Here is a 26,402-nt window from a genome sequence, read left to right as displayed (position 1 = left end):
AAGCCCAGCCACCTGATCCTCATGAAGAAGCCACCCACCCATACACCCTCTACCTCCAAGAATAAGATCCACAGCTACTCCTTCCACAGTTGCTGTTTCCTGACAGAAATATGCCCAGCAACTGACATACTAAATCTCACTGCTGGACTCCATCCCCACAGTAACGGGGAGGAGTTAGCCACTCATTATCTTTATTCCAAAAAGTGTTAAGGAAATATAGGGGTTGTGACCGGATCCTCCTAGGATTGTAGTCCTGAATGTATTTGTGTGTCTGATAGATGCATTTACACTTTGGGCAGTGATATTAGGTACAGCACAGAAATACTAGGACACTGTACAACTGTATGCTCTCTACAGAAGGGCTGAACTGTTAGCGTGATGAGGGGAAAATCCCAGACACGCATCTGTTATGTACTCTAACATGCCAAGGTCTCTGGAAGGGATATCCAGAAGCATGGAACAAGGTTCCTTAATGGTTCATTCACTTTAATTCCTTTCACACACACCATTACCCCAATGTGTTTCTCTTTATGTTTATCAGATTTTATTGTTGGATATGGTAGGAGACATTTGAGGCTTGCAGTAAGAACAAAGCTGAATATTCTTTAATATGTGGGTCGGAGACAAATTGTCCATGGCAGAAAGATAATTAAACCTTGCCCTGACTGACCTTTTTAATTAGTTAAATGCACTATTTTTAATACAGTATTGTGAGTCTATCCTTGATCCTACAATATATCATTTCGGTATCTCAGTGCTTTTGTCTACTTTAAAACAATGCCGTGTTAAGTCAAAGCATTCCTTCTCAGGGTCCTATTCATTAGACTGTTTTAGCAAGACTGGATTTGACCAAAAAAATGCAATTCTTCTCCACCCCCTGCTCTCATTTCAATATCTATCTTCAGGGAAAACCACTCAAGGCCACCCTTACTCTCACTAAATGTTATCTTATGCTGTAAATACTCCCACCGCAATCGAACTACTCATGGGCTAAGCTTCTACACAGAGAGCAAAGAGGTAACAGAATCTGTCCCTAAGTTTATATGAAAGACACTTGCAATTTCAAAGGAAGATTTGGTGGGTCATTTAAACTAATGAGTCTGTGAATAGGGTTGACTCACTTGTGGCACCTCCACGTGGCCAGTAATGGTATGGAAGCTCTCTCCCCCCACTGGGGTCTGCTGCTGCTGGCTGGTCTGACTCTGTGGTGGCCTGCCTCTTCCTTTGACTTTGCGGCTGGTTCACATCAAAGTTTTTACCTTTTAGGGTAGGCCTTAAAGAAAAAGCATGGGGACTACACACTAACAGAGTTAAAGAGAGAGAGAAAGGCCTCTCTTTCAGGGTGTATCAGGAGAGGCCTGAAAGCAGTGGTTGCCTGGGAAGCTCCTGCCTTCAGTCAGCCCTTTCCTCGGGAGCTGAGGGTAGAAGGCTTATTTTCTTCCCGATCTGCCAACAAGTGAGCTTTTCGGCTCCCCTTTTAAACATCTCCTCCAGCCTGTGCATGTCTTGCAGAGCAGCTCCTTAACCCTTTGTTGTCCACTGTGGGGCTTGCATACTCCACCACAGTGTTACAAGCAGACCCTGTTTCTGCATTTTTATTTACCTTTGCAAATGTAAGAGGGAGAACAAATGAAGATATTGGTATAGAATGAAAGTGTCAGTTCTTTAGTCATGCATTTACATATTAACACAACCTGCCTTTTTTGTTTTTTTTGACAGTTACTTATTTCAAGTATTAACGTGGTCTTTCCCCCTGATTGCCTTCCAAAACTTCCAGCTTTCTTGTAAACAGCTTATTTTAGCTTCACGAATTTCATGTGTTCTGCACACACATATGAAAGAGTTAGGGAAAAGGTGAGATAGGTTAGCTGGTTACACACCTACTAAAAGGAAGAAGAATCCAAATTTAGCTCATCCAAACAATAAGTGATTTTAAGTTATCACTTCACAATATTTCCCATTTCACATCAGCTGGCAGCAAATCATATTGTTCTTACAATTTGCATTTCCTTCCGTCCTTGAACAATAGAATGCCTTTGCCATCTATTCTTAAAATATCCTGCTACATCATGGACCACCTCAATCTTTCCCCAGAAAAACAAATTGGAAAGTTTAAAGTCACTGATGGGTTTCTGGATCAGTCTTCAGCTGCTGGATATCACTTTTTTTTTTTTTTTTTTTTTTTTAAATGAAATCTTTGTGTGACAGTCCTAGAATAGATTAAATCTATACTTAGCCTTTCAGCTTCTACAAGACTGCAAGGTGGAAAAACATTTCTTGATTGATCAGTAGAAGTAAGATCACCAGGATTTGACATCCTGTGCCACTGAGCAGGCTGCAACATGAACATAAGATTCAGTGCAATACATCCATTGCTTTAAAACATGTAGTTATCAGTCTGCATGAAATGTAGATGAATGCACATTTTGGATCACGTTCTTAGTGAATATAAGTCAGCATAGTTCCATTAACTTTAGTGGAGGTGCACAGATTTAAATCATCTGAAGATATGACCCTTTATAAACAAAGTGTAAAAATTCTTAGGTAAGGAATCAAAATGTTGATCTATGCCATTTTTTCTTTAAGATTTTAAGAATATACATTTCAGGTTTACAGATTCAACTTCATCCCATGAAAACAACTCAATACATTGTAATATGTCACATTTCATAAAGACAAGATACTGAACGTTTCCATTTGTTCTGTATATGATCCCCACGCTGAACAACTTATTCTGGGAAAACTCCCATTGATTTGGTAAACTTGAAACAGAAGAAAGAAAGAATTACATAAGAGCTATGGCCTCTGTGGTAACTGCACCTTTAAAGCTAGACTTACTCTTGCTTGCATTAATTGTTTTGTACTGTTATGATAGCCATATCTCATATGTGCAATATCACAGTAAGAATCAACAATAATATGGGTACACTGTGTAAAGCTCATGACATGTTCCATCCCAATATCCAAACTTCCAGGAAGAACTCCAGCCTAGATTGAGATGTGAATGGGAATTTCATAGAAGTTTGTTCTTCTAAGGATGTTGGATGAGGTTTAAAAACTAGCTTCATCTTAACTATGGAGCAACTACCACAATAGATACAGTATTTTTGTACTCGCCCTCCCTCCGCATTTGTCACAGTCACCGTAGGAGGTTAGGAATTGAAGATTGACATTGGAACCGCAACCGAAATCTGTGTACTCTTCCATCTGTAGTTCAGAGATCCTCTTACCCATTCCCAACCTATTCTTTTCACACTATTTTTTCCAATACGGACCAGAGATTGCTATTGCTTTTTGCTGAGGATAGCAGGTCGTGTCCTGCCTTTCACATACAGTCACATTCCTCGAAATGAGTATCAGGCCCCTTGAAGGGCTGGAGAACATTATGCAAAATAAGATATTTCTCCCACAATCTCCTACAATTCCTGCTTCACCCCCAAATCTCATGTGCTTGATTTCTTTTCCAATTCCTCCCCCTCTGGCCAATCCCCCCACCTCTCTCTCTCTCTCTCTCTCTCTCTCTCTCACACACACAGAGTGAATGGATTTTAGTAGGATTGTTGCTTGTGCGGGAGCAAAAAGTGAACTAGGAATATTGCCAGCATGGACTTTCTGATTCACATTAAGCTATTCAACTTTATTTTCCATAGCTATATTCCACATGGACTACATATATATTACTTAGCGTGTTAAATTGTAAAATTCAGTTTAAAGATGTCACTGAATGGTAATTTCTACAGTATCTCAATAATCAATATCTATGGAGCAGCCCAAATTTAAATGGCTCAGCTTCTTGGTTAACTGCACCTTTGATGCCCCCACCCTTTTTAGGGCCTCTTTGAGAGCACCCACTTAAGTTTTTGGGCTCCCAGCCACCATCTGGTGGATGGAGAGGCACATCTTCCTCTGTCCTGTTCTTGAGATTTAAGACTGCACAGCTCCCTGCCTTACACTGTGAACAACAAAGGCCATTGCCAGGTGCTTCAGAGGGAATTCATAGAATCAAGTGATCCATCCCATTCGTCATTCCCAGCCTCTGGCAAACAGCAATCTCTGCCTATCCTGGCTAATAGCTACTGATGGACCTATCTTCCATGAGCTTATCTAGTTCTTTTTTGGACCCTGTTATAGTTTTGGCCTTCACAATATCCTCTGGCAAGGAGTTCCAAAGGTTGACTGTTCATTGTGTGAAGAAATACTTCCTTTTGTTCATTTTAAACCTGCTGCCTATCAATTACTTTTGGTGACCCCTAGTTCTTGTGTTATGAGAAGGAGTAAATAACACTTTATTTACTTTCTCCACATCAGTCATGATTTATAGACCGCTATCATATCCCCTCTTACTCATCTCTTTTCCAACCTGAAAAACCCCAATCTTATTAATCTCTCTTCATATGGAAGCTGTTCCATACCCCTAATCATTTTTGTTGCCCTTTTCTGTACCTTTTCCAAGGAGGTAGTGTCCATTTGCTGGATCAGAAATGAGGCCCTGAATGAGTTTAAAAGGCAACGTTTTAAAGTCAAAAGCCCCTTCTATTTTTCTAGTCTTCCTGGAGGCCCAAAATTTGGATAATTTTCAGGTAGAAGTGGAAGCTTCACTCACTTGGCGAGAATGTGCTATATCAAATAACCCTGCAATGTACTGACAAAATTACTCTCGTAAGTCTTTTCCTATCTCTAATTCTACGTATACGTAACACACTGTCATTATTCGAACTGGGAAAGCAAATACTTTTGGAATTGGGCAGGGAAACTTGGAGTTATACTTGCCATGAAAAACAAACACCATGCAGGTAAAATGACTAAAAGGAAAGAATCACAGTTAAGACTGGAAGCAGGGGACTCTTGTCTGAGTATTTGGGATAAAATACCTCTCAAAACACTTTCAGGTTTAACAACAATTTAATGGCATGTTTTAAATTGTCGGGGGAGACAGATAAATGTTACATTTAATCTGTGTCATAAGGACTGTGTAACATGATGCTGTCATTAACATCAATATGGATTTATGAATGGATTATTACAGGTATGTAAATATGTATCAATATTATGAAAACTATGAAGTTTATCAAAAGTGCAACTAATCTGATATAAATATTAAATATAAAATTTTGATCCCTGCTGCCATAATGTTAGCCCCAGATGAGTTGTTATGTGAGACAGTTTAGGCATTGCTAATTCTGCCAATTTACAAGATATTGAATCTATTCAACATAGTGAACATTACACACACAGAGCTGTTTTCAGGGGAACAGTTAACACAGATCTCAGGTTATTAATTCAAAATGAAATAGTGTAATTTCAAACTATACTAAGATTTTTTTTGTATTCATAGAGATTGAATATGTGGAATATTACAGACCTGTATTGGTAGCTGAGCGTATTAAATACCCACTGGAGTCATACAGGATATTGACTTTTAGTAATGTATTAGAGATTAAATGCACAGAGCTGGTTTTCTCCATTGTATTGAGCTTATATTATAGTAGTAGAGACATAGGTATTTTTTCTGACTAATATTGTATTGTTTTCTTGTACTCCATCTGCCTGTATCCAGCTGTTGTCTCTTGTCTTGCACATGCACTGTAAATTCTTTGGGGACACAGATTTTCTGTTCTGTGTTTGTGATGGTCCTGGGGCTCCTAGGCACCATAATACAAAACAGATACCTTGGAGCATTAACTCATTAGTATTTTGGCTTTCATTTTGATCCCGGAGAAGCCTGACATGTTTGTGGGAGGATTCCTGCGTATCCTCTGAGTTGGTCTTGGAGTACTTGCAGTCTCCCAGAAAGAGACTGCAATAATGCATTTTTTATACCATGAGGCCCAGAGGAAAACCTGAAAAATACTAACAAAGCTTATACTTGGTTTGTTTTGACTTTTTGTTAGTAGCTCTTTGCTTCTTAATGGGCTGAGATGGCTAAAATAGCATATCATTTTGATGGCTAAAGTAAAAACATCTTAAAAAGATCTATCATGGGAGTGAAGAGAACAGATTATCTGAAAACAAAGACAGGTGGAGGCACAAGCCTGGCCATTAGGTGAGGGAGTTCAGTTGAGCTCTCTCAAAAAGAAACCAAACTGGGTCTTGGGAATGTATAATCATTACTTGAAATGCTGTTACCCAAACTTTTGTCTAGTGCGGTGACTATCTAGAACTACGAAATCCTAAATTAAAATACGATCTCTTTGGTATAAAATGAACCTGGCAATAAAGCAGAAACTACCATTCATTGTTGACACTCCAGCTGAAGCATTCCAGGGATCCTATTACATCAATATACAACAGGGATTGGGGCAGAGTGAGTTATTCGTCTGGGACACAGATACTGTAACCATTCCCACTAATACACATGGAGTATGAGGCATCAAACAGCAGAGGCTACAGGAGCAGCCGTGCCCAAGTCCCACTGACTTTCAGTCCCAGCCATAATGGCTGGACATTTTATTTTCCATTCTTTCCTAGCCCTGAAGTTCTCATTTTTCTTCTTTAACTTTGGCTCACTCATTACCCTGCCACCTAAGAAAATAAGTGCAACACTGACTCACACAATGGGGGCATCAGCAGCGGGGATCAAACCTGGCATCTTTGATAATGCTTGAGCGTCTACTGCATGAACTAAAATACATCCCTCATTTAGCCAAGTCTGTAGCAAGCTCATCATTTGCTAGTGGGCCCAGCCATCACACACAGGACAGAGCACCATGCCAAGCAAGCAGGGTTACCCAAGTAATTCTCAATCTATACTAATATTCTTCGTTTGAACGCATGTATAGATTATAGCTTTGGTCACTGGTCTATATCATGTAAATTAGCTCACTGTCTATTCATACTGCATACTTAGCCTTTGATCATGGTATCCTTTTTATTACCCTTCTTTGCATTTGCATCCTAGGTTTTGGACTTGATGAGAAGTAGTCACATTGATTATCCACACTGATGCTTAAAATTAGCAAGGGGTAAAATTCAGGAAGCTGGGGGCCAGACTCTGATCTTCACAGTTACATTTGAGTCAACCCAGAATAAATTAATTGCCTTCAGTAGTGTCAGTGCTTTATTGTAAGTGGGCTTGGAATATAACGTTGAAAAGTGTAGATGTTTATTCAAAGCTTAAACTGAAGAAGCTAACTGTCCTGAAATTAGACTCGAATTTTGTGAGCAAGAGGCCCTAGTGCTATTTGTAGTGTTTCCAGACATAAGTACATCACAAAAACAGTCATTCCTGCTACAACTAAATATTGAGGCAAGAGACAATGTTAAAATTCTTTTCTCAACTTTTCAGAATCTCAGAAGAGGTTTAGCTTCTAGAAAAGGATGAAGTTTGGGGTTGGTTTTTTTTTTTTTTTTTTTTAAGGAGGTGAGTGGGGGGTTACTTATTTTGCTTAAATTGAGTTACCCATCAATAGCTAAAATCTAGTTTTCATTTACTTGGTTATAAGGTTAAATTCTGCAATGGATATTGTATGTGCTGCAAGCAGGTTGTTTCTAAATTTGGCTGTATTCCTGTTCATTGAAACACTGAACTCAAACAATGAAGCAATAAGACTACAAGTTAAGTAAGAAGATTTCTTCCCCATTATTTAATACTTGCGTGTCATTTTCAGCAAGAATGGAGTGTAACAGATATGGACTCTAATGACCCTTTCCCCAGTACAGTTAAGATTTAAACGTCTGTTTCAGCCAAATGAGTTTAAAAATAATGACATCTCTCTTCAGGATAAACTATAGTTAATTCCACATGAACAATGAATACCTACATAGAGTGTGGTGCAGAACAGATCATAAAAAAAGAAATCTTAGATGATGCAACACTGGACACAAGACTCACACCACTGATTCTTCAACCCTTGCTCACAGAGGTAAGTCCCATTGACTTCAGTGGGACTGATTATATGATTACTTTTTATTGACAAGGTTGTAGAATTAGAACCTAAGTATGAAAGACTCCCACAAAGGGCAAGGATTAATAATGGATACAACATTTCAGTAAGAACAAGAGATAATTTTTAAATATTAATATTTAAGTGGGAAAAAATGCTCAGGAATTCCTTGCCAGATGATTTCACAGTGAAAAAGTTAAAAAAGGAGGAGCAGAATCTCTCCCAGTGTATTATTCCCTCTCAGAAATATACCAGAAAGCATATGTTGGATACCTCAAATGATAGTATTATAGACTTTTCCTCACCAGAAAATGAATTTCTATAGGCGTCAGTGGAAAGGAATCTATAGAAATCTTGATTAAGAAAGTTTCCCTTAATTGTATGAAGTTTTAGCTTGTAACTGCAGCCCTCAAATGGGGTGGGGGGCAAAGTGAGGGAGGGATCTAAAAAAAAAAAAAAAAAGGCTTTTCTCACTGCTACATACAAAAATGTCTCCCCATAGCGGAAAGACTAAGACCTGAACTGAATGTACTGAGAAAAAACTGAAAGCCTTCTTTTAAATATGTCCAGTACATAGACAAACATAGGGGCCTAGTCTAACTCTCATTAAAGCCAATGTAAAGACTCAGATTTATTACAGTTGGAAATGTCAGGTCCATTCTGTTTATTTCATATTGGCCTAGGGTAGTGGCATTTTGAAAGTTAGCCTAGGACATTAGTGAGCTCCATATCATAGCCAGCTAAATTAAGAATTTTACTACATGCACCTCATTAGGATTTTGAGATAGATAAAACTTATGAGTGAGACTTGTGTGCCACATACAGGCAATAGACCTTAGTGACCTGAATTCTTGAGCAATACTCACGTAGTTAGCGAGGGATTTATCCTTTGGCAGGATCATTTATTTCCCTTGTTTTTAAAAACAGTTGTCCCTTCTTTGTCATAGGGTCACTTAGTGATTTTTATTTGATCTATTCTTCTGACTCTCTCCACTTGTGTGTCATTAACTAAAGATTCAGAGTGAAAACTCAGCTACCAGCTATTATGACAAGCCCAATACTTTCATATTCATTCTAGGATTCTACATTAAAGCAGGCTTTCATTTCAGAGCCACAGAAGACCACTGTACTTGTCTTAATTTTCCTCCATCATAAATCAAGGAAGTTTCCCCAAACCCTCCTGACAAAAACCTCATTGTACAAAACCAAATATACAACACTATAAGCATGGTTTATGGCTCAGAAACTGTAAAAACAGCACTCAGAGTCAATCATGCAAAGACTACTGAGCAAATATTTAGGGAATAGCACATAGCAAATAGGAAGAGAAGAGACGTGATTCCAGAGCAGTGGTTTTCAACCAGTCTAACATTTCCAAAGAGATCCGCACCTCCATTTGAATTTTTCATTTGTGGACGCCTAGAAAACAGGTTGAAAACCACTAGTCTAGAGACTTCAGTGTTAAGACAATATAAAGAAACCTAAGGAAAAGTTAAAGAGAAAAAAACAAGATCTTGCAGAAGTGATATTAAGGAATATGCTTAATTCAGAAATTATGACATTTATTTTCCTGTGGCTCCTCTTTAAACCAGGATAACTCCATTGAGACCAGTTTACATTGCCTGGTTTGAACTAGTATAAGAGGAAGAACCAGGTTTATTTTTTAGCTCAAAGAATTACTTTGGTTGGACAGTTGAAGATGCATCATAGCAGGTCTTGACAGTATGAAAGTAAGTAGTTAAGTGAAAGCTTTGCAGCTTTGCTTTCCACTTTCACCTACACCGCTGTCAATGATATACTCCATGAGACATTTGCTTCCCCCATTGTGCAAATAAAATTGAAACTTTTCCCACCAACTCCCTTCGAAGTTCATATCTCATCATTACAACAACAACAACTGTGGCATCTGTTTATATCTTAACTAATAGAATTGCAGTAGTCGTCTACAATGATTTAGCCCAGTTAAATTGGATGTCTCAAAAGCCAAACAAAGAACTGTTCCAAAACTGTTTTGTAAACACAGGATAAAAGGCCATCCATCTCTCTCTCAATACAGTATATACACTTGTTCAAAGAGTGTGAGCTATTAAAGACAAATGAAACCCAGAAAACTAAGTTATACATATCTCTGGACCACTAAATACAATACAGAAATTGTGTTAAGATTGTCACTCAATGTCACCTTCTGTTGCTCATATGCATGACTACAAGCCCAGTCCACTCACTCACTACACTTGATTCACTGGTGCAGAGCAAATGGTGTGTGCTACTCTGCTGAGGCAAAGCAGCTGTAAACCTATATTGACTGGTTGATGCTGGTTTTACAACTGCTTTGCATAACCAGAGAGGTGCAGGGCAGCTGAAATATGCCACTGAATCTGGTCCTTTTACAAAGCTGCCTCAGGCAACAGTTAAAACAAGATGCTTTAAACACTGGGACTTTATTCTGCTAATTTTGTGCTTCCAAGTTGAGACACATTGCACCCACTTTTGTAGCTGTAGGTCTCATCACCTCCAATAACCAGGCACCAGGGCAGAGATCCACAAAGGAATTCAGATGCCTGAATCACAGGTTTAGATACTTTGTATAAATACTTAAATAGTCATGGGGAGAGGGGGAGGGGAGAAGAAAGAGACTAATGGCTAGTGCTTAAGGAACTCACCTGGGACATGGAAAACCTAGGGTCCAGGCCCCCTGCTGCAATGACTAACTATTTATGCATAGTTCAACAGCTTGAAACAGGAGAGACTGAGGGTGCCCAGTATCAGAATATCCCATAGCTCAGTGGTTAGGGCACTCAGAGATGTGAGACCCCCTGTTAAAATCCCTTTTCCCTCCTCTGAGTGAGTGAGGGAGGGAAAACTGAAGCTAGGTCTTCCACTTCCCAGCTGAGTACCCCAACCACTGGCTCAAATTATAAAGGGAGTCACCACCTCCTCCTGTGTTTCTCAGCAGAATGGCTTGGGTACCTAAGCTGCCTGACTCCAGGAGAGGGGTTCCTGGTTGTGGATCACAATTTGCTAACAGGTTCAGGCCCTATGGTGGGCCAGATCCTCAGCTGGTGCAAATCAACTTAGATCCATCAAATTACCAGATTCTCACCCATGTACACGAACTGAGGATCTAACCTCTGGTACTTGAGTATACAGTGCTGAGTGGGGCCAATACTGTTCTCTTACTCTAATGTAAATTAGGAGCAAATCCACCACAGTCAAAGGCATTGCACTGATGTAAAATAGATGGCAGAGCAGGATCATGCCTACTGTATTTTGTACTATAGCCATATTATTTATATCATTGACCATTTTCCTTGGTACCCAGTTACATTTACTAGTAATGGCAGGGCTGCACCTTCATTCCAGGCTTTCCATAACAGAGTTCTGCTCATGTCAGCTATTATTCATGTTGCTCTCAGCAGCTCAGTAATGTTTGAGTCTTGAAACCCATTCTTACTATCAGCAATTGCTTGAAAGAACACGCCTGTTGCCCCACACACTCAAACTCAAAAGATCATTGTAGCTGGTTATAACTCTTGACTGGTTTGATAATGCTGGGAATTAATCTACCGCCTTTCAAGTGCAGTAGGCTCTACACACTGGCTTTGACTGAGAAACCTTCTGTGATTACTGTTGGTTCATTTAAGATTCTCAGAAGAGCGCACAGAGAAAAAGCTTCCTTTCAGCAGCTTTTTTATTTTGGAGATACATTACCTCTTAGGAGTGAACTTGGCAACTGCATCTAATGTAAAATGATTGAATTTAACTATTACACAGAGAGCTGCAGAAGTCTTTGAAGCTTTCTAGTCCATGTTGGATCAGGGATGATTCCAACCATGAAAAATTGAGCTGTAGATATCTGGTAATTATTGTTCGGCAGGACTTTTAAACCTTGCTTCTTGTCAGGATGGAATGTGCTGGGGTGTCTGTATATAAAGGGCATACCTTTAGGATTCTAAATTTAATAAGTGAATTAAGTGTATTCCCAGGAAAAACACAGTGTTAATTCCTCTTAATTTTAATTTTTCTTTACTAATGTTGCAACAGAATTTAACAGTATCAGGAAAAAAAGCAGATCTTAGGGCCACCTTTTAAAGTACTTTATTAAACATGCATTAAGGGTCTTCTACAATTTGGGCAATTTATTTATAGAGTATATAAAATTTAGAAAAAAGTGGGAAGTTAAATAAAATGAGGATACATAGACACCCTAAGTATTTGCTCAATTTTCCTCCCTAGTTCACATGCCTAAAATCCAAGGGAGAATTAACTGCTCTGATAGCAGGGAATAATCTAACTACTTATTACAAGGTAGGCCTGAGTTTCAGCTAGTGCAAATCAACCAGTTACCTCCATTGACTTCAATGGAGTTACATCAGATTAAAGCAACTGAGAATTTAGCTCCTAGTACACATGAACATAACACTTTCTGATTAATAGTGTAAGCTCTCCATGACAATGCAATTTATAAAAAAAACTGAACATTATGTGAGAGTCATTGTATAATATTGAACACTATTCTTTGTATTTAGAATTTGACTACAATATTGCTGACCTATTTTCCCTAGCTTTCCTCTTTTATTTATTATGAAAGCTGCCAATGATACTACAGTCTTAATTTGTTTAGTGACTCTGTTACATTAATGAGATTTGTCTGAAAAAGAAAATGTGTTTGATAAGAACCACCAAAACTATACAGAACATCTTTAGTGCTGTGCCTTTCAGAGTCTATTTGCAAAGTGCTTAAAATCAACAGTTCTCCTGTGTGAATCTGATATTTTATACACTCAAACAGCTCCCCACTTGCCAAGGCCATTGGTAAGGTAAAAGCTGAGTAAAAGAACAAGCAGTTAACCCAGTTATTTCCCATGATTTCCTTCATTGTTTTCATAGCACATGCTTTCCTTTAGATAGAAGCATACATTCTTATTTTATTCTCTGGAAATGTGCAGCATAAGGTAAGGTTAAAAGGCATCATGGAACTCCAACACATTTTAATCACACCCTGTGAATGGTCAGAGTCCTTTTCCTGCTCAGACACTCTGGGTTAGTGCCTAAACACATGCCTCTTGGAGGAGGTTCTTTTATTAGCAGTAATACAACATAAAACACAGCTTAAGGCTTTGTCTACACTATGGGAACTATAGCTGCATAACCTTGTAGTTTAGATGCAGCCTAGTGTGATGGAAGGAATTTTTCCAAATCACTGTAGGAACACCACTTCCTTGAGCAATGGTGTTGTTCTTCAGTCAACCTAGCTGTATCTACAATAGGTTGACGTAGTTATGGTGGTGAAGTGTGTGTAGATTTTTCCCACCTCTGAGAATCATAGCTATGTTGACCTACATTTTAAGTTTAGACCAGGCCTAAGCTTTCTTTATGCTGCCACTGCCCTCCAAGATCATCCTAGAATTTCCTATCTGTCCCAGACTATCATTGCCCTGTCCAGAAAGGCGCTCCCACTACTCTTTTATATCCAGTATCAGTACTATCACCTGCTACAGTGGGTCAGCAGGAATCAGTGAGCATTCTCTTGAAAGGTTCCAACCCTTTTTAACAAGGTGGGTTGACAAAAGACCCAGTCCTGTTGTGTACCTTCTTTCCCAGAGAAAAATTCACCCCTCTTTCTTTTATTGTTATTTCAAATGAGAGTAATACAACATAAAGCTTAGTCTAAATTTTCTCACTCAACATAGGCTTATTCTAAAGTTTTTCTGCAGGAATTTAGGTCCCAGACGCAAGTTCCCTCACCCAGGAAAAGCACATCCACCTTTCTTGGGCAGATTTTACAGGCAGAAAGAAAACCTGACAGAGGCTATGAAGAACACAGAGAAATATAAAGAGTCATGAGTGAGACCAGGAGTTGATGAATGAACGAGCAACCCAATGAGACGTAAAATTTGCGTGAGCACTGTTTGTGTAAGATCATTTGTCTATATTCTTAAATATCATCTTCACTATGTTTTCACATCCTTGACTAAAAATATCTTCGACACAGACTGAGCCAACATTTGTGTGTTAGTGTGGGCTGGCGGGAGGGAGGCCTTCTATCATTAACACCAAGAATGAAGGACTGATAAAGGAGATAGTAAAAATCAAAGTCATGGAGACACAGTGAGGGTGACATTACTGGCTCCCCTAATGGAAACCAAACTGATTATTATTTTTCTATTTTAAAATGGTGGGCAGTAATAACAACAAAGACCATTCTGTAGGGACAAAGAGTCCAATCATATTCCAAAATCCAAATTCTGAAATGCTGGTTAGGTCCAAATAGTCAACTTGCTTAGACATCAAATTTACCTTCCTTAGATTATGGCTTCTTTGTATAGCACAAGAAAAGCCCCAGATATTAATAATTTTATTTGACTGAACTCTTCTTTACTTTAGGCTTAACACCAATCAAATGACTTCCAAGTTATTACTTCTGATTTAGGCCCTTACTCACCATGATACTTAAAAGACACGGCTAAACTTTAAGCATGGGTCAAATGGGCAAAGGAAAGCAGTGGTTCTTGTCCAAGCTCTGCCCAGGAGAGTCACTGAGACCCCACTTACAGTAGATTGTGCACAGAACTGTGATGTCCCTCCACCACAACCATCCCTTTTCTTAAATGAGTGAAGGAGTTAATATTGAAATCTTAAGTCATCATTGAACACTGAGTTTAGACCTCTCCAAGAGGAGAGGGGCAGTTCACACCAATCAAACATTGTTCCAGACTCTCTGCAACTTCGTATCTGTAGACATCTCTGCATCAACCACATTATGTTCACACTGAAGTTTTCTTGCATTCATAAGAACTAGAAATTTACATTTTACAAAATTAAAGCTGAGGTTCTGGAGAACAGATAGTAGCTTCAGAGAGGTGCTAGTACAACATATGGCAGATACCAACTGTTTCCAGGTCCTGACTTTGAGTCAATGGGTTTACTGGTGTAATTAAAGATGGTAATATGCCTATGTGCTTTGCTGGACTAGGGACTTACACCACTATAAGTTGGTCCATTCATATTTTAAAATATATTATTTTAAAATCTGGATAGGCACTTTAAAGATGCCAGGATTTAAAAATAATGGCCCTTTCCACTAGAGCAGTTTACTGTGCTGCCAATTCTGGTACCAACATTTTTTTAAACCATAATTAAATAATATGTTTCACAAGTTTTTTTCGTCCTGCCAAAGGGGTCGTTTTTGACCCTCTTACAGGATATGCAATTCTAAACCAATCAATTGTTGTTAGATATTTTGAAGTGTATTTTACTGGGCCACTAAAATAAATGATGTGTATACACACAAGCTTTTTTCTTGAAAGGGAATCATTTCACTGTCTGAAATGCAAAATTAGAGATTATATTTTCATATACAAAGTGCCAGCCTCCTCTGACAACATAATACTCTGTATGATGCCAACCCCCCCACCCCAGCTCCTCTGTAAACAATTGAAACAGCTTGAAATACATATTATATAAACACCTGGTTACATACTAATTAGTAAGATAAGTCTTCAGCCGAAGGTGACTGATTAAACCAAAAAGCACAATATGTCTAAAACCTAATTATTTTCAATTAATTTCTCCAACTCAGAAGGTCAGCAGAGATGGTTTTCCAGTGGAAACTATTCAATACCCTAGATATTGAATAAAAAACCCACTTAATTAAAACCAATGTGTTTTTTCTCCCCCTGGGAACGAAAATATTGCAGATGTAGTCTATAGGACTAGCCTGCTTGCTTCACATATATACTTGTTCTTATAAATTTAAATATTTGTTTTATTATAATAGAGTCATAGATTCATGTCAAGGTATTATAGCTGTAATGCAATAAACCTACAGGCCACATCCTGTATGAAAAGCTAAGGCCATTAGCATACATATGTTCGGGACCTTTGGCCCAGATAAGTAATGATAAGCTACATATGTGGTTATAACCTTTACTCTAGGTAAGTCAGGAGACATCAAGACAGGGGGCTGTCTCAGTTTATGCCCCAAGTAACCACAGGTATGCCACAGAACCCACAGAAAGGGCCAGAAATAACAAAGGTGAGATAAGCGAACAGTCTGGAACCTTCTGGAAAGGATATGGATATGTCATTAATACGCACGAATTTGCCAACTTATAGAATAAGTGTACCCTAATAATTTGTGGGTGAAGAAGCCAAGTTTGGACTTAGAAGGAGGACCCATATTGTTCAGGGCATAAAGAGGGCAAACCATGTGAACTGGGTGTGATCATCAGCTTCTTCTTCTTTTGGGCTTCTTTTGTGTTGGCGTCGGTTAGGATCTTTGTTCTTAGGTTATACTTAGTATTATTCATAGTCTTAGTATTGTAGCTCTTAGCTCTCTAGTACTGCCTAGTTCTCCACCGCTCCACTCAACAGTTGAGGAACCAGACATCTCTCTCAGCCAGGTCATCAGGGAAGGGCATGAGAATATTAATCCATATATATCATGTGTCTTTAGAAGAAGACTGTAATCCTAATCATTATCCAATTAATTATTGGTTTGTCTATTATTCTATGCTATCTTAATAAAAGTCTGTAAAACTGTACATATTCGGTTATCAGTGTAAGCATTCCTGTCGTGCATCCTGGGGGTCCTTGTAAAATGCTTTGTAGCCTGACTCCAGGACTAGAACGTCATTATCTTCTGATCAGATCAAGTGGCGAGCCTATAATCCATTCAAATTACAAAATACCCAAAATCAGGCAACAGAGAAGCATGCATTATGTGGATTTATATGATTTGTGTGTCTTTATCCTGTGATAGAAGAGGTTTTTCCTGTTATTTTGGGGGGCATTGAGGTGGATACAGTCCCGTCAATTGGGCCTGACTGTCAGAAGTTGTTAGAATCTGAAACTCCCATTGACTCAGTACTTCTGGAGGAAAAAAAAAAAGTCAAACTCATATATACAATAGCATGCTCTCTGTATGTAATAAGGCCAATTCACAGCCACTCTGTCAGATAAGGACTGGCTTACTAGTGAAGTGCCTGAGGTGAAACTGAGGACACTTACCATAGAAAGTCCTTACTTGACTGATTGTTGCTATACTGTATAACCCTGTCACAGACATCTCCTCAATAATAGAATCCATCTGTGACAAGGCAGCTCCTAAGAGGGTTATTGAAATAGTTTATTGCACCTTCCACTCTTAATTTTAGAAGCTGTTCATGGCAGAGTGGAAACACCCAGATTCCCCTTATGTAAGATTTCATTGCAGCACAATTTCAAGGGCAGATAAAAAAGTTAGGCTATTTATCTTTTCATTTTCTCTTTTAACTCATTGTAGCCGGTCACAAAAGCAGGATGAAATGCAGACGAGGCTATACTATTGCCTCCATGCAGAAAGTGAGAGAATAAAAATCAAAGTTTACCTTCTTCTTTGATAAAAGTGGAGCGTGCATATCCCCAATCCAATAGCAAATTCCAAAGCAATAGCAGTAGAGCTTGATGACAAAGGCGTGTAAATAGTCACTCACCAGCCAGTGCACCATCTCATAGCCAGGTATGGTGCAGTAGCCTCTAACTCTGACACCCCATGTCAGCAGGTTCATCCAAACTTGCCGTGGTTTGCCCTTTTCTCATGACTCAGCCCTCCAGCCAGGTTTCTTTATAATCACCACCCTTGCAAGGTAGTACAGAGTCCAACAAACAGGAAATCTAATGACCAGACCAGGTCTTCAGCCCCATCCTGGACTATCTCAATAGTCCTTGCCCTCTTGCATCAGAAGTCTTTACCTGCTGGCAGGTAAGGGAAACTACGTCCTCCGTATCCCCTGAGTTCAAGCCCAGGGATCCTGTACTGAACAGCTAAGGACTGCTTACTCAGATAAAGTGTTGCTTCCCATAGCTGCTCCCTGTCTTCACCTCCCAGCCTCTTCCCAGAAAAACTTCTTTCACTGTTTTGTCCCTGGAAGTTCCAACTTCTTGAGCTGCTTCCGACCTATTTGCAACTGATAAGAGTTCACCAGAGGTTCACTGGCCACCTCCCATAGCATGCTCTCACCCCTGCTGTTGATGGTTTGCCAATTAGCTACAGCTGAGGTGGTAGGTACTGTCTCTTAATCTCTGAGCAGTTGTGACAGGATGGGGTTTTAACGCCTCATTGCACAGCGACTGTACCAAAATGGGGCGAAGGCCACTTCCAGAGCTATCTGAAAGGGATGATTTGCACTGAAAATGGACTGTACATATGTTAAAAATGACTGTTAAAATGGCATCATGAGGCTTCCCATTTGTCTCATCTTGATTTCTTTAGCAAATGTGTCTTCAGTTTATAAATCAAGATTCCCCCTCATTGACAGCCCCCATGCAAACACATCCTGGGACCTTAATGCCATGTTAGGTTTGTCACTACTTGCAATCATCATCAGCAAGTAGACCCCAGGTATTCTGAATCCCAGGGCCCTCTGACCTCTAGACAAGGTTGCCTTACAATAGCTAAGGGTAGGTCTACACCATGAATAAAGATGTGACTGCAGTGCAGTTAGGTATACCCACACTATCTTTAATCTAGCAAACAATAGTAATTTGCTATAATAACAAAAATAACAATGGTAATAGTAATGTGGCCCTGTGGGCTTCAGAACAGGCTAGCTGCCCCAGGATAGCCCACCAGGGACGCTGGGTACATACTCACGTTGCTAGCCCCTGCTGAACTCCATGCTACCACACCTTCATTTGTGGTATAGGTGGATTCTTAGTCAAGATATTTCAAACTTGAATTAATCAAGACATGCAAGTTACAGTTGGAAAGAAAGAATCAAAATACACGTTCCTTGCATATACATGCAGCTGTGTGCCTCCTCCTCACTGTCTTAAATGCCTTTCCTGCAGTTCCATTCAAGGGATGTTTGCAGGACAAAGCTCCAGTGACACTTGATATGGAAAGATATTCAGCTACGGCAGAATTTGCATCTCTAGTGCAGCTTTTGTGGCTATTTCAGGCTCAACAAAGTTTGCAAAAATAAAGCTCATAATAGAGACTGAGGCAGTTAACTCCATTTTCCATTTCACCATCCATTAAAGCTTTATTTTAGGCTGGTGTAAAAAAGTGGATGCTAGATGAGATTTACAGTACTGGTCATTAAAAAGTCAACATTTAACACCAGTTACTGTGCAGGGGTATCTGACACTGCCGGTTTTCCTCTATACTTGGAATAGGAGGCAGCTGTAGTACCTGTGTGATTAGCTTTTTAACATCATTTAATGTCAGTGTCATATGACAAACTGCAGTGATAAAGTTATGTAGGAGCCTGTGGTGTGATATGATGAGCTGAAGGGATACCTGCCCTGCCCCGCCCCATCAGAAACATGTTAAACCATGTCACGTGTCAATAGGTCTAATTCCCCGATAAGACACACCAAGATATACAGCTAGAAAACCACCATATAAGGAAAAGCATGAAACCTCCTTCCTTTCAAACACAAACCTTTATCAATCTGTTTATTAACCCTTTTATTTCTTCTCCTTCTTTTTGTATCCCAGCCCTCTTCTATTCCTCCAGCTGATCTATTTTTCCCTTGTAGGAGCCATCTGTTTGTAAAATAGCCAACATTATTTCAAGCTGCAGTAAGAGGGCCAGATTATGAACTGGTGTAAATCAGCCTAGCTCCATTTGATGAAGCTATGTCAATGTGCTCAAATTAGGGATCTGGCCCAGAATCTTTATGTGAAGGTATACAGACTAGTCCTGTGCCTATACCTCTTGAAAGAATTGTGGGAAAGTATTTTACCAGTTAACTTTTATAACACATTTGAACTGAAACATGACAAAGTATAACTGCTATAATATTTTTAAAACTCTCCATAGCATTATATTAAAGTATTTAAACATTAAATGCAGTGCAGCTGCATGAAACCGTAAAAGTGAAACTGTACTGTATTTACAGTGCAGCCCAGGAAGCATGATGAATGCACTTGGAGAACAGTTTTACTTATTTCTTTTAAATGTAGCATTTAAGATAAATCACAGGACAAAAACTGAAGAAAAGCGCAGACTGTCTAGGCCCTAATTAGGGGCCAGATAGTCCTCTTTCATAGGAAAAGCAGTGGGAGGTAATTTTTAAATGAGAAAATGCCTGTGTGGAATCCATCATGGAAACCACTCCCTACAAGAAGAGGCATTTACCTTACCTGGAGTTAGGTGTGACGCTGGGACTCAATTTCCCCTCTGGCCCAAAGTCGGCCTCTTCTTGTAGGATGGTGGGTGATTTAATTTATCCTTCCAGCTAATTTAGAAAGACTACATCCCTTCCAGCTAGAAGAAGAAAAATCAACAGAGTCTAAAACAAACAATGGCTTTGGCCAATTGTTTCTTCACCCTCTCCTGGGCACCGTTCTTTCCCTAGAGTCCATCTGAATTTCACCCAGAATAGCAGGGTTCTTAAGAATTCTTCTTCCCTTGATTGTAGGTTCCAAACTAGACAGTATCTGGGTCACCCTCTGACTATGCTAGTTCCACAGTCTCCAGCTGTCACCCAACTGCAGTGAGAACAGGTTACTCTTTGGGGGTATCCACCACTGTCCTATACACACCCTCTATGGTTCTTATTTATAGAACCTTACCTACCTATTTCCCTGACCTTTTTTCCAGCATGCATTTCTGCCTAGTCTACAATTCCCAAGGTCCCTCTAGGAATTACACCTCTTCTTGGTCCATGCTAAACTGGGACTGGGTCATATGTGGATGGTAGGCTTCCCTAAAGGGCCTATCTTCCCTCCATTATAGCCATCAACATCCTGCAGTTTCTCCCCGTGGAAGCCCCATGGAAAAGCTGCACCCAGTCTTTTAAGATCAGCTGGAGGCCAGGATAATTTGTGTTAAGAGTTTACTACTTCTGCTACACCTGCCACCTCATTCCATTGAAGTAACAGAGGGGCCTCCTGGCTGGGGGGGAGGCTACATTGAAAATTTAATATTGCTAAGGACTGTATTACTTTTTTTTTTTTTTTGGATAACATCAGTGGGACCAGAGGAAGATAATAGGTATCTTCTATTCCCATCTGTGAGCCATTCATTCCTCACACTGGTAACTGCTCCGCTTTTGCGGGCTTCAGTGGTCAGTGAGAGTTCCTAATGGTGAAATGGTGTTAGGGTGACAGGCTGTCCCAATTTTATAGAGACAGTCCTGATATTCGAGGCTTTTTCTTACATTGGTGCCACCATTCCACCTCCCCTCATCCTGATTTTTCATACTTGCTATTTCGTCAGTCTAGATGATGTAGTAATAGTGCTGCAAAAGCTACTGTGCCCCACCACCCTCACATGAGGAGGAGGGAAGAGCCACACATGGATCTAATGGGCACAATCTGGGCCTAAATTTCTAAGTCTATGAATAAGATTTATTATATTTATTTAATAAATAAGAATTTATTTACAGAATAAATTATAATTCTATAATAAATAAATACATTTTTATTCTATAAAAATAAGTAAATTATGTATGTAATAAATTCTATGAATATGATTGATTAGAAATTCTTAGAATTTCTAATTCTATGAATATGATTTATATTCTTTGATTTATGGTTTTATAGATATGATTTATCTGTTTGTATTTCCTCCTACTGTGGCTTACATGGAGACTAATGGTTGCCCAGTTACAGTACCAAACATTCTGAATACTCAGCACCAGATTTATAGATATATCTTATGTTGGAAGTGACCTTTTTGGTTATTTTATCAATGTCTTTGCTTCATTATTTTGGGATACTGAAATATATTGTGAGTCTGATATTGTAAGCACCAGTTTTCTGAGAGTTATGCTTCAAAAGTTTAATAAATGAAATCCTTTTCCTTGTGGGGGTTTGTCACACTGCTTGGGTATACCCTGGTATAAAAGTTTCTGAAGACGTGCTGTGAGAACAAATTTTACTTACATTCTGAAAGATGGTTGTGTTTCCTTATTACTCTAAAATGTCATTGAAATTCTTACAGGTTCAACCCAAGCTTTTTACTGAGAATCTCTTTCAGGGATGGGAAACCAAAAAATCCTCTTCTTCCCAAGGTTACAGAGAAATAGGAGGGCTACTCTGTGGCCACTGTTCCAGACGTGAGGTTGGAATAGCCTCCATACTGCATGTTCCATAGCAATCCATCACCCCTCTGTGAGTGGTGGCTTGGAGATGACTGCACGTAACTCTGCCCCTCTCAAAGCCTACTCTTGCCCTGCCTCAAATCTCTGCTGTGTGGAGATGCAAAGATCTGGAATCCACCGCTACCTAAGGGCGTGACCCAAAATCCATTGGAGCTAATGGAAAAACTCCCAATGACTTCAGTGGGTTTTGGATTAAGTCTTAAAGGTTTATGCATCCCTTGACCAGATTCCAGAAATCCTAAATAACCTTTTCCAGAACAACTGCACTGGTTATGCCAAAGGAAGGTTTGGAGACAAGATATGTCCCACAATGCAAAAAAATTTTGAAGGACACCCTTTTTCTCTTTCTTTCTGTCTTTTTGTGAAGGGTCATGGCTAATTTTAAAACTTAATAAATGTCAAGTGCTTTCTGATGCTTACTTTGTGAAACACTGAACTCCTAAATTATACATTACTTTATTTCATATCTATTTACATAGTAATTGGCATTGTATAATGCATGAAATATCATTTCACTGAACTCAAATCTAATTTTCAGTATTGCCCTGACATATATTTTATTATTAAAGCGATTTTAAATTGCCCTTTGTGTATTTCTGCAATAGCTATTTTCACAGAGGTAACCTGAGTTGTAGGTGTTATGGCATTAGTGGTCTGTCTGAATATTTTCCTCCTAACATTATTTTTCCTCAAGTTGGCACTTAGTCCAGCATCAAAAATAAGCAGGGACCAGAATTTAAACATTGAGAACACAGACTGTTGCTGTCCCCATACTTTTCCCTTTTACTCCAAAACAGAATTTAAAAGAGAAATATAATATCCGAATTTGAGACAAGAACCACGCAGCCTCAGAACATTAGATGCTCTGTGGGGGCAATTGTTCTTCAATTTTTGCAATCAATGTGAGCCTTTGTACAGGCTGTGCTAGAGGCTGGATTAAATGCACTGAAAAGTCCAGAGACAATTTTCTTCTCAGATATTTAGAACAGATGAGTTGAGGGGGGGAACTATTTTCACAACAGATAATTTCCCAGAGTATTTTTTCAATGCCTGTCTTTTTCTTAATGGGCAGCTTTTCAGTCTCATGGTAATAGGTCGTATGACACATTTCTAAAGATTCCAAACCCTGAATTTATCAGCTGCTATCATTTCAACTGAGCTTTCTTTTCCAGGATGTTGCTGGAACAATGCTTAGCAAGACCCAGGCCATAATAGTAAATACTGGTAATCGCAAAATATTTAGCTTTTGTGACTCATCAACATTATCGACAGTTGAACCTGATTGCACACAGAAAATGATGCATTAAACTGTTGCGTTTTGGTAAGGCACATATAATCCAAACATTCAATGTCATGTACTTATGTCATGTCTGCACATGAGGGGATGAGTTGCTTGCCCACACATTAGATTAGTCCAAGCAAAGGAATGTGTCGTTTCATGAAAAGTTAAACCCCTTTCAGTTTCAAATACACATCTTGTTTTTGATCCGTGTTAAACTTATCTTCCTGTTTTTGCATCATCCCTTCTTTACAGAAACATATCTATTGCTGCTTCCCTTCTTCCTTGGCTATTTAGGTCAAGATTGCATCGTAAGAGAGGTATTGAAAAAAAGTCAAGGTCTCTACAGTGCTTGCACCCCATATTTAAATTATTCCAGTTTCTAATCTGTATAATCAATAAACTTAGTATCTCTTTTCAGTAATAAAGTATTTCTGGGAAAATGGTCATAATATAAGTTTATTTTCTGAATAGTGCTGCCTCTCTCTTTGATTATAGTTATCAGAATATCCCCCCTTGAACACACCCCAGTGTCATCAAGGCAGATGTTTTGATCACTGCAGCAGGATAAAGAATCCCTGGGACCCTGAGGTTTGGAGGGGGTGGGGGGAGGGGAAGCTTCATAGGAGCCTTCTCCCCATTCTCTCTAGAATGGACATACGGAACAGGTGCAGGGAAGGAGGAGAGATTCCTCTGCCTCTCTATGCTGCCATTGGTTGGGCTATTTGTGTGAGGGAAGGGGAAGTGGGGTTGGAGTTGATTGTCTCTCATGACTCTTTCTATCCTCTACATGAAGTTCTCAAGACATGCAGCAGCCATTCTGCTGTGGTTGCTACCCCATCCCCTCTGCCTTTTGACAGAAGTTTCAACTACGTTTCTGTGGCTCTGGTGGATTGCCATATTTTGGAATCAAGAAGCAATTTTTTTCCTGAGGATAGGATTGCTAAAGTACCTTGTGGGTTTTTTCTACCTCCCTACGGTCCCTGGAGGCCTGGTTTTAGGTCGATAAGGGGTAAGAACTCGATTTAAAAGCTGTACATTTATAAATGAGTTTGTAATTTTTATCACAAATTGTGGACAGTGTCCAGTGCAGATGAGATGCTCAGAGGGGACAGATCACTCAGGCAAACTTGCAACTTGGACGATCGCTGGTGGACCCTATAAGCTTGGAGGAAAAAGGGAGACGTTAAGTCTTTATAAACTGAGGTTTCCCTTATGTGTATCCTCCTTCCCCCATACTGGTGAGTTCAAGAGCAGTGCAAGAGCCTGCAAGAGGCAAGAGCCTACAAGACAGGCTGAACAGGGCTAACCCTGAGTGTTGGGTGTTTGTCATGGAGGCCATTTAACACCACAATGGACCCAAATAAATTCTTGGTATTTCTTGGAGTAGGGGAGGCAGGGATGACTAGCTTTCCCCACCTCCATTAAAATTAAAGTATTGCAGCCTTTCATTTCAAATTCCATTCCTCTGTTTCATTCTCCTGCATTTACATATTTGTTTAAATAGGAAAACAATAGAACAAATCTCCCTATCCCTCACCCCTCTGATTTGCAAGCTCACATTCCTTTGGAATGTGACTTTCATTACAGACTAAGGAGAGATTTTTGTGTGTGTGGGAGCTCCCTTCTTTATTAAAACATTGGCAACACATCACTCATCTTCACAGTGTGTCATCATTATTTAACTGCAACCAGATACTTTTTAAGAAGCACCCTTTCATCAGGGCTCACTGACTAAATTGTTGAACCTTTTGAACTTGTTGATTTCTCTGTCATTTCATTCAACCAGTCAAATTAAACATAATTTCTGATTTAATTTAATTAAATGCCTGGGGGGCATTTCTCACATGCAGAATAAGTCTGGGTTGACTGAGCACCTTCTTTCCTTCCCAAATCCCCGGATGGCGGTCATCTAGCACTAAAATAAGGATCCCTTCAAAAATCAAATTTACTCAGTATAGAACAATTGCAAGTGATAAGACTGGCCATGTAATATTTGTTGATGGTTAGCATAAACTGATCTTCTGAAGTGCTGGAGTTTGTTTCTTTCTCAGACAGTGGGAAAGTCTCCCCATCATAAATTATTCATAAAGTGCTCTTTCCCCTGCTGTTAAAAAATAAATAAAACACAGCAGCAGGCCTCCAAAGCTAATTAGTAATAGACTATTTCCCAAGTACCATACTCTACTGTGTAGTGTCTTTTTTTTAGAGAGGGAGAGGAGAGAAAAATGATTTAGGGGTTGGGGTCCTAATTTTATGGCATTTCTTCTTCTTCTTCTTCTTATTATTATTATTACTTTGGTTTAATGTTTGCATGGTGGAGTAATTTATGTGGTGCATTTATTAAACCAAAATTTGTATTTGAATATTCAAAATGTCAAGCTAAAAATTTCCCCCATCAGCTTTATTTGCAGAAAACTGTAGGATGTTTAGTTTAGTTTAGTGGGGTTTGTTTGTTTTGTTTTGTTTTGAATTCAGAAGGATTGACTTCTCTTGGTAAGTAAAGAATTTACACTAAGTAATAAAATCTGCAACATAACCTAAAGGAAGATTGGTAGGATTAAAATTAGAGCTATAATTATTACATCTGCTAGTACTAAATTCACTGCCCATTACTTAAATACTGTACTCAGGAAATCCTTGTTAAAAATCTTCAGCTGTCTTTGTGAGGACAGCTGAAGTAAGGTGGCAATGGACAGAGCAAGGATGTGACTGAGTCTTCTTAAAGTTTGCTCTGTCTGGGAATTAAGTGACAAGTGAATGAATGAAGAGAAGTCAGACCACATAAGCAAATTGGCTCAGCCTATGCCAGGTTTTCCTAAACAATTTCCCACTGCTGCAAAAACAAGTGCAGCTCCACCAATGGTAGCAATAGTTGCTCTAGGAAATTGCTCAGGGAGGAAATAAATGGATAATGTAGACACAGCCACTGAAGGTCAGTGAAGGTATCAGGGAAAAGAAAAAAGAGCAAATGAGATAATTTTATGCCTGAGTGTTCTTAGGATTTATGCATTTCAAAAATGTTTGAAATTTTTCCTTTTTGAGCCACTCAGGTGTTTCCTGAGACACCATTCCAGGAAAAATGATGCTGTTTGCTGCCTGGGTACAGGACCACGTAAAGATACTAGACTTGGAATCACTCT

Source organism: Emydura macquarii, unplaced genomic scaffold (assembly GCF_026122565.2).
Source record: "Emydura macquarii macquarii isolate MOO-44397 ecotype Brisbane River unplaced genomic scaffold, CSIRO-AGI_Emac_v2 contig_1043, whole genome shotgun sequence".
Classification (NCBI taxonomy): domain Eukaryota; kingdom Metazoa; phylum Chordata; order Testudines; family Chelidae; genus Emydura; species Emydura macquarii.
This window is presented reverse-complemented; position numbering follows the sequence as displayed.